This window comes from Oncorhynchus clarkii, chromosome 13, assembly GCF_045791955.1.
Source record: "Oncorhynchus clarkii lewisi isolate Uvic-CL-2024 chromosome 13, UVic_Ocla_1.0, whole genome shotgun sequence".
In the NCBI taxonomy this organism is placed as follows: Eukaryota; Metazoa; Chordata; class Actinopteri; order Salmoniformes; family Salmonidae; genus Oncorhynchus; species Oncorhynchus clarkii.
The window spans coordinates 2,221,211-2,231,560 of NC_092159.1; positions in this window are offsets into that span (position 1 = coordinate 2,221,211).

Below are 10,350 nucleotides of genomic sequence, written 5' to 3' on the forward strand. Positions count from 1 at the left end.
GGTTCGTCAGCTTCCTGCAGTGCCTTAATAGACTCTGGGGCGGAGGGCTGTTTTATGGACGAGACCTGGGCTCGGGAACATGACATTCCTCTCAGACAGTTAAGGGAGTCCACGGCCTTGTTCGCCCTGGATGGTAGTCCTCTCCCCAGGATTCAGCGTGAGACGCTACCTTTAACCCTCACTGTTTCTGGTAATCATAGCGAAACCATTTCTTTTTTGATTTTTCGTTCACCTTTTACACCTGTTGTTTTGGGCCATCCCTGGCTAGTTTGTCATAATCCTTCCATTAATTGGTCTAGTAATTCTATCCTCTCCTGGAACGTCTCTTGTCATGTGAAATGTTTAATGTCTGCTATCCCTGCTGTTTCCTCTGTCTCTTCTTCACAGGAGGAGCCTGGTGATTTGACAGGGGTGCCGGAGGAATATCACGATCTGCGCACGGTGTTCAGTCGGTCCAGGGCCACCTCTCTTCCTCCACACCGGTCGTATGATTGTAGTATTGATCTCCTTCCGGGAACCACTCCCCCCCGGGGTAGACTATACTCTCTGTCGGCTCCCGAACGTAAGGCTCTCGAGGATTATTTGTCTGTAGCTCTTGACGCCGGTACCATAGTCCCCTCCTCCTCTCCCGCCGGAGCGGGGGTTTTTTTTGTCAAGAAGAAGGACGGGTCTCTGCGCCCCTGCATAGATTATCGAGGGCTGAATGACATAACAGTTAAGAATCGTTATCCTCTTCCTCTTATGTCCTCAGCCTTCGAGATCCTGCAGGGAGCCAGGTTTTTCACTAAGTTGGACCTTCGTAACGCTTACCATCTCGTGCGCATCAGGGAGGGGGACGAGTGGAAGACGGCGTTTAACACTCCGTTAGGGCACTTTGAATACCGGGTTCTTCCTTTCGGCCTCGCTAACGCTCCAGCTGTCTTTCAGGCATTAGTCAATGATGTCCTGAGAGACATGCTGAACATCTTTGTTTTCGTTTACCTTGACGATATCCTGATTTTTTCACCGTCACTCCAGATTCATCTTCAGCACGTTCGACGTGTCCTCCAGCGCCTTTTAGAGAATTGTCTTTTTGTGAAGGCTGAGAAGTGCACTTTTCATGCTCCCTCCGTCACATTTCTCGGTTCTGTTATTTCCGCTGAAGGCATTAAGATGGACCCCGCTAAGGTCCAAGCTGTCATTGATTGGCCCGCCCCTAAGTCACGCGTCGAGCTGCAGCGCTTTCTCGGCTTCGCGAACTTCTATCGTCGTTTCATCCGTAATTTCGGTCAGGTGGCAGCTCCTCTCACAGCCCTTACTTCTGTCAAGACGTGCTTTAAGTGGTCCGTTTCCGCCCAGGGAGCTTTTGATCTCCTCAAGAATCGTTTTACATCCGCTCCTATCCTTGTTACACCTGACGTCTCTAGACAGTTCGTTGTCGAGGTTGACGCGTCAGAGGTGGGCGTGGGAGCCATTCTTTCTCAGCGCTCCCTCTCTGACGACAAGGTCCACCCATGCGCGTATTTTTCTCATCGCCTGTCCCCGTCGGAACGTAACTATGATGTGGGAAACCGCGAACTGCTCGCCATCCGGTTAGCCCTAGGCGAATGGCGACAGTGGTTGGAGGGGGCGACCGTTCCTTTTGTCGTTTGGACTGACCATAGGAACCTTGAGTACATCCGTTCTGCCAAACGACTTATGGCGCGTCAGGCGCGTTGGGCGCTGTTTTTCGCTCGTTTCGAGTTCGTGATTTCTTATCGTCCGGGCTCTAAGAACACCAAACCTGATGCTTTATCTCGTCTCTTCAGTTCTTCAGTAGCCTCCACTGACCCCGAGGGGATTCTCCCTGAGGGGCGTGTTGTCGGGTTGACTGTCTGGGGAATTGAGAGGCAGGTAAAGCAAGCGCTCACTCACACTCCGTCGCCGCGCGCTTGTCCTAGGAACCTTCTTTTCGTTCCCGTTCCTACTCGTCTGGCCGTTCTTCAGTGGGCTCACTCTGCCAAGTTAGCCGGCCACCCTGGCGTTCGGGGTACGCTTGCTTCCATTCGCCAGCGTTTTTGGTGGCCCACCCGGGAGCATGACACGCGTCGTTTCGTGGCTGCTTGTTCGGTCTGCGCGCAGACTAAGTCCGGTAACTCCCCTCCTGCCGGCCGTCTCAGGCCGCTTCCCATTCCCTCTCGACCGTGGTCTCACATCGCCTTAGATTTTGTCACCGGACTGCCTTCGTCAGCGGGGAAGACTGTTATTCTTACGGTTGTCGATAGGTTCTCTAAGGCGGCTCATTTCATTCCCCTTGCTAAGCTTCCTTCTGCTAAAGAGACGGCACAAATCATCATCGAGAATGTTTTCAGAATTCATGGCCTTCCGTCAGACGTCGTTTCGGACAGAGGTCCGCAATTCACGTCTCAATTTTGGAGGGAGTTTTGCCGTTTGATTGGGGCTTCCGTCAGTCTCTCTTCCGGCTTTCACCCCCAGTCTAACGGTCAAGCAGAACGGGCCAATCAGACTATTGGTCGCATCTTACGCAGTCTTTCTTTTCGCAACCCTGCGTCTTGGTCAGAACAGCTCCCCTGGGCAGAATACGCCCACAACTCGCTTCCTTCGTCTGCGACCGGGCTATCTCCTTTTCAGAGTAGCCTCGGGTACCAGCCTCCGCTGTTCTCATCTCAGTTCGCCGAGTCCAGCGTCCCCTCCGCTCAGGCTTTTGTCCAACGTTGCGAGCGCACCTGGAAGAGGGTCAGGTCTGCACTTTGCCGTTATAGGACGCAGACTGTGAGGGCTGCTAATAAGCGTAGAACTAAGAGTCCTAGATATTGTCGCGGTCAGAGAGTTTGGCTCTCCACTCAGAACCTTCCCCTTAAGACGGCTTCTCGCAAGTTGACCCCGCGGTTCATTGGTCCGTTCCGTATTTCTCGGGTCATTAATCCTGTCGCAGTTCGACTTCTTCTTCCGCGATACCTTCGTCGCGTCCACCCGGTCTTCCATGTCTCCTGTATTAAGCCCGTTCTTCGCGCCCCCGCTCGTCTTCCCCCCCCCCCCCCCCCATCCTTGTCGAGGGCGCACCCATCTACAGGGTCCGCAGGATTTTGGACATGCGTCCTCGGGGCCGTGGTCACCAGTACCTCGTTGATTGGGAGGGGTACGGTCCTGAGGAGAGGAGTTGGGTTCCCTCTCGGGACGTGCTGGACCGTGCGCTGATCGAGGATTTCCTCCGTTGCCGCCAGGTTTCCTCCTCGAGTGCGCCAGGAGGCGCTCGGTGAGTGGGGGGGTACTGTCATGTATTGTCATGTTGTGTGTTTCTGTCCTTTCCCTTCACCCCGTTTCCCACCTGTTCCCTTTTTCCCTCTGATTAGGTCCCTATATCTCTCTCTGTTTTTGTTCCTGTCCTTGTCGGATTCTTGTTTGTTGTGTTTCATGCCTGAGCCAGACTATCGTCATGTTTGCTGTAACCTTGTCCTGTCCTGTCGGAATCTGCCGGTCTATCTGAGCCTACCACAGTTTGGTTATTAAAGAAGCTCTGTTTAAGTTAGTTCGCTTTTGGGTCCTCATTCACTCGCCGTAACATAAAGAAGGAAGTACCAGTGACTGGTTCAATACGGAAGTAGTCAGATAACGCAGATGCTAAACTACAGGACTGTTTTGCAGCACAGACTGGAATATATTCCTGGATTCATTCAATGGCACTGAGGAGTATCCCACATCAGTCACCAGCTTAATCAATAAGTGCATCGATGACGTCGTCCCCACAGTGACCGTACGTACATTTCCCAACCAGAAGCTATGGATTACAGGTAACATCCACACTAGCTAAAGGCTAGAGCTGCCGCTTTCAAGGAGCGGGATACTAATCTGGATGCCTAAGAAAGAAATCCCGCTATGCCCTCAGACGAACCATCAAACAAGCAAAGCATCAATACGGACGACAAAGGGAAATCCAGACACGAGCTGTCCAGTGATGGGAGCCTACCAGATGAGCGAAATGCCTTTTATGCTCGCTTCGAGGCTAAAAACACTGAAGCATGCACAAGAGCACCAGCTGTTCTGGTTGACTATGTGATAACGCTCTCTGTAGCCGATGTGAGCAAGACCTTTAAACAGGTCAACATTTACAAGGCCGCAGGGCCAGATGGATTACCAGGACTGGTACTCAAAGCGTGCGCTGACCAACTGGCAAGTGTCTTCCCTGACATTTTCATCCTCTCCCTGACTGAGTCTCTAATACCTACATGTTTCAAGCAGACCACCATAGTCCCTGTGCCCAAGGAAGCGAAGGTAACCTGCCTAAATGATTACCGTCCCGTGGCACTTACGTCGGTAGCCACAAAGTGCTTTGAAAGGCTGGTCATGGCTCACATCAACAGTATCCTCCGGATACCCTAGACCCACCCCAATTCGCATACAGCCACAACAGATCCACAGATGACGCAATCTCAATCGCACTCCACACTGCCCCTCAGGGGTGTGTACTTAGTCCCCTTCTGTACTCCATGTTCACACACGACTGAGTGGCCGAACACGACTCCAACACCATCATTAAGTTTGCTGACGACACAACAGTGGTAGGCCTGATCACCGACAACGATGAGACAGCCTTTAGGGAGGAGGTCAGAGAACTGGCAATGTGGTGCCAGGACAACAACCTCTCCCTCAATGTGATCAAGACAAAGAAGCTGATCGTGGACTACAGGAAAAGGAGGGCCGAACAGGCCCCCATTAACATCGATGGAGATGTAGCGGAGCGGGTCGAGAGTTTCAAGTTCCTTGGTGTCCACATCACTAACAAACTATCGTGGTCCAAACACACCAAGAAAGTCGTGAAGGGGCACTACAAAACGTTTTCCCCCTCAGGAAACTGAAAAGATTTGGCATGGGTCCCCAAATCCTCAAAAACTTCAACAGCTGCACCATCGAGAGCAGCCGCCGCCTGGAATGGCAACTGCTCGGCATCTGACTGTAAGGCACTACAGAGGGTAGAGCGCACGGCCCAGTACATCACAGGGACCAAGTTTCCTGCATTCCAGGACCTATATAATAGGCGGTGTCAGAGGAAAATCCATAAAATTGTCAGAGACTCAAGTCATCAATGTCATAGTCTGTTTTCTCTGCTACCGCACGACAAGAGGTACCGGAGCGCCAATTCTAGGACCAAAAGGCTCCTTAACAGCTTCTATCCCCAAGCCATAAGACTGCTGAACAATTAATCAAATGGCCACCGGACTATTGACATTGACCCCCCTCCATTTGTTTTGTACACCGCTGCTACTCTCTGTTTATTATTTATGCATAGTCACTTCACCCCTACCTACATGTACAAATTTCTCGACTAACCTGTCGCCCTGCACATCAACTTGGAACCAGTACCCCCTGTATATAACCTCCACACTGACAACGGTACTGGTACCCCCTGTACATTGCCTCCACACTGACTCGGTACCGGTACCCCCTGTATATAGCCTCCACATTGACTCTGTACCCCCTGTATATAGCCTCCACACTGACTCGGTACCGGTACCCCCTGTATATAGCCTCCACATTGACTAAGTACCGGTACCCCCTGTATATAGCCTCCACACTGACTCGATACCAGTACCCATGGTATATAGCCTCCACATTGACTCTGTACTGGTACCCCCTGTATATAGCCTCCACATTGACTGTACTGGTACCCCCTGTATATAGCCTCCACATTCACTCTGTACCGGTACCCCCGGTATATAGCCTCCACATTGACTCTGTACTGGTACCCCCTGTATATAGCCTCCACATTGACTCTGTACCGGTACCCCTGTATATAGCCTCCACATTGACTCTGTACCGGTACCCCTGTATATAGCCTCCACACTGACTCTGTACCAGTACCCCCTGTATATAGCCTCCACACTGACTCTGTACCGGTACCCCCTGTATATAGCCTCCACATTGACACTGTACCGGTACCCCCTGTATATAGCCTCCACATTGACTCGATACCGGTACCCCCTGTATATAGCCTCCACACTGACTCGATACCGGTACCCCCTGTATATAGCCTCCACACGGACTCTGTACCTGTACACCCTGTATATAGCCTCCACACTGACTCGGTACCAGTACTCCCTGTATATAGCCTCCACACGGACTCGGTACCAGTACCCCCTGTATATAGCCTCCACATTGACTCTGTACCGGTACCCCCTGTATATAGCCTCCAAACTGACTCTGTACCGGTACCCCCTGTATATAGCCTCCACATTGATTCTGTACCGGTACCCCCTGTATATAGCCTCCACATTGACTCGATACCGGTACACCCTGTATATAGCCTCCACACTGACTCGGTACCAGTACTCCCTGTATATAGCCTCCACACTGACTCGATACAGGTACCCCCTGTATATAGCCTCCACACTGACTCGATACCGGTACCCCCTGTATATAGCCTCCACACTGACTCGATACCGGTACTCCCTGTATATAGCCTCCACACTGACTCAGTACCGGTACCCCCTGTATATAGCCTCCACACTGACTCGATACCGGTACACCCTGTATATAGCCTCCACACTGACTCGGTACCAGTACTCCCTGTATATAGCCTCCACACTGACTCGATACAGGTACCCCCTGTATATAGCCTCCACACTGACTCGATACCGGTACCCCCTGTATATAGCCTCCACACTGACTCAATACCGGTACCCCCTGTATATAGCCTCCACACTGACTCGATAACGGTACACCCTGTATATAGCCTCCACACTGACTCGATACCGGTACCCCCGGTATATAGCCTCCACATTGACTCTGTACTGGTACCCCATGTATATAGCCTCCACATTGACTCTGTACCGGTACCCCTGTATATAGCCTCCACATTGACTCTGTACCGGTACCCCTGTATATAGCCTCCACACTGACTCTGTACCAGTACCCCCTGTATATAGCCTCCACACTGACTCTGTACCGGTACCCCCTGTATATAGCCTCCACATTGACACTGTACCGGTACCCCCTGTATATAGCCTCCACATTGACTCGATACCGGTACCCCCTGTATATAGCCTCCACACTGACTCGATACCGGTACCCCCTGTATATAGCCTCCACACGGACTCTGTACCTGTACACCCTGTATATAGCCTCCACACTGACTCGGTACCAGTACTCCCTGTATATAGCCTCCACACGGACTCGGTACCAGTACCCCCTGTATATAGCCTCCACATTGACTCTGTACCGGTACCCCCTGTATATAGCCTCCAAACTGACTCTGTACCGGTACCCCCTGTATATAGCCTCCACATTGACTCTGTACCGGTACCCCCTGTATATAGCCTCCACATTGACTCGATACCGGTACACCCTGTATATAGCCTCCACACTGACTCGGTACCAGTACTCCCTGTATATAGCCTCCACACTGACTCGATACAGGTACCCCCTGTATATAGCCTCCACACTGACTCGATACCGGTACCCCCTGTATATAGCCTCCACACTGACTCGATACCGGTACTCCCTGTATATAGCCTCCACACTGACTCAGTACCGGTACCCCCTGTATATAGCCTCCACACTGACTCGATACCGGTACCCCCTGTATATAGCCTCCACACTGACTCGATACCGGTACCCCCTGTATATAGCCTCCACACTGACTCGGTACCCCCTATATTTAGCCTCCACATTGACTCGGTACCAGTACCCCTGTATATATCCTCCACACGGACTCGATACCAGTACCCCCTGTATATAGCCTCCACACTGACTCGATACCGGTACCCCCTGTATATAGCCTCCACACTGACTCGGTACCAGTACCCCTGTATATAGCCTCCACACTGACTCGGTACCAGTACCCCTGTATATAGCCTCCACACTGACTCGGTACCAGTACTCCCTGTATATAGCCTCCACACGGACTCGGTACCAGTACTCCCTGTATATAGCCTCCACACTGACTCGGTACCAGTACCCCTGTATATAGCCTCCACACTGACTCGGTACCAGTACTCCCTGTATATAGCCTCCACACTGACTCGGTACCAGTACTCCCTGTATATAGCCTCCACACGGACTCGGTACCAGTACTCCCTGTATATAGCCTCCACACTGACTCGATACCGGTACCCCCTGTATACAGCCTCCACACTGACTCGATACCGGTACCCCCTGTATATAGCCTCCACACTGACTCAATACCGGTACCCCCTGTATATAGCCTCCACACTGACTCGATACCGGTACACCCTGTATATAGCCTCCACACTGACTCGATACCGGTACCCCCTGTATATAGCCTCCACACTGACTCGATACCGGTACCCCCTGTATATAGCCTCCACACTGACTCGATACCGGTACCCCCTGTATATAGCCTCCACATTGACTCTGTACCGGTACCCCTGTATATAGCCTCCACATTGACTCGATACCGGTACCCCCTGTATATAGCCTCCACACTGACTCGATACCGGTACCCCCTGTATATAGCCTCCACACTGACTCGATACCGGTACCCCCTGTATATAGCCTCCACACTGACTCGATACCGGTACCCCCTGTATATAGCCTCCACACTGACTCGGTACCAGTACCCCCTGTATATAGCCTCCACACTGACTCGGTACCAGTACCCCCTGTATATAGCCTCCACACTGACTCGGTACCAGTACCCCCTGTATATAGCCTCCACACTGACTCTGTACCAGTACTCCCTGTATATAGCCTCCACACTGACTCGGTACCAGTACCCCTGTATATAGCCTCCACACTGACTCGGTACCAGTACTCCCTGTATATAGCCTCCACACTGACTCGGTACCAGTACTCCCTGTATATAGCCTCCACACGGACTCGGTACCAGTACTCCCTGTATACAGCCTCCACACTGACTCGATACCGGTACCCCCTGTATATAGCCTCCACACTGACTCGATACCGGTACCCCCTGTATATAGCCTCCACACTGACTCGATACCGGTACACCCTGTATATAGCCTCCACACTGACTCGATACCGGTACCCCCTGTATATAGCCTCCACACTGACTCGATACCGGTACCCCCTGTATATAGCCTCCACACTGACTCGATACCGGTACCCCCTGTATATAGCCTCCACACTGACTCGATACCGGTACACCCTGTATATAGCCTCCACACTGACTCGATACCGGTACCCCCTGTATATAGCCTCCATACTGACTCGGTACCAGTACCCCCTGTATATAGCCTCCACACTGACTCGGTACCAGTACCCCCTGTATATAGCCTCCACACTGACTCGGTACCAGTACCCCCTGTATATAGCCTCCACACTGACTCGATACCGGTACCCCCTGTATATAGCCTCCACACTGACTCGGTACCAGTACCCCCTGTATATAGCCTCCACACTGACTCGATACCGGTACCCCGTGTATATAGCCTCCACACTGACTCGGTACCAGTACCCCCTGTATATAGCCTCCACACTGACTCGGTACCAGTACTCCCTGTATATAGCCTCCACACTGACTCGGTACCAGTACTCCCTGTATATAGCCTCCATACTGACTAGGTACCAGTACCCCTGTATATAGCCTCCACACTGACTCGATACCGGTACCCCCTGTATATAGCCTCCACACTGACTCGGTACCAGTACCCCCTGTATATAGCCTCCACACTGACTCGATACCGGTACCCCCTGTATATAGCCTCCACACTGACTCGGTACCAGTACTCCCTGTATATAGCCTCCACACTGACTCGGTACCAGTACTCCCTGTATATAGTCTCCACACTGAATCGGTACCAGTACTCCCTGTATATAGCCTCCATACTGACTAGGTACCAGTACCCCTGTATATAGCCTCCACACTGACTCAGTACTGGTACCCCCTGTATATAGCCTCCACACTGACTCGGTACCAGTACCCCCTGTATAAAGCCTCCACACTGACTCGGTACCAGTACCCCCTGTATATATCCTCCACACTGACTCGGTACCAGTACCCCCTGTATAAAGCCTCGTTATTGTTAGTTTATTGTGTTACTTTTTATTATTTTTTACTTTAGTTTATTTTGTAGATATTTTCTTAACTCTTCTTGAACTGCACTGTTGGTTAAGGGCTTGTAAGTAAGCATTTCACGGTAAAGTCTACACTTGCTGTATTCGGCGCATGTGACAAATAAAGTTGAATTTGATTTATCTCCTTATTCCCCTCGTCTCCTCTCCTTATTCCTCTCAACTGAGAGATAATTCCAAGCAAACAATACTCTCACCTAGGAGAGGAGATGAACAGAGAGGTGGAGAGAAATGTTCTCAAACTATTTGTGTGTATTGTTGTGAATTGTTAGATATTACACAACATCTGCTAAATATGTGTATGGACCAATACAATTTGAA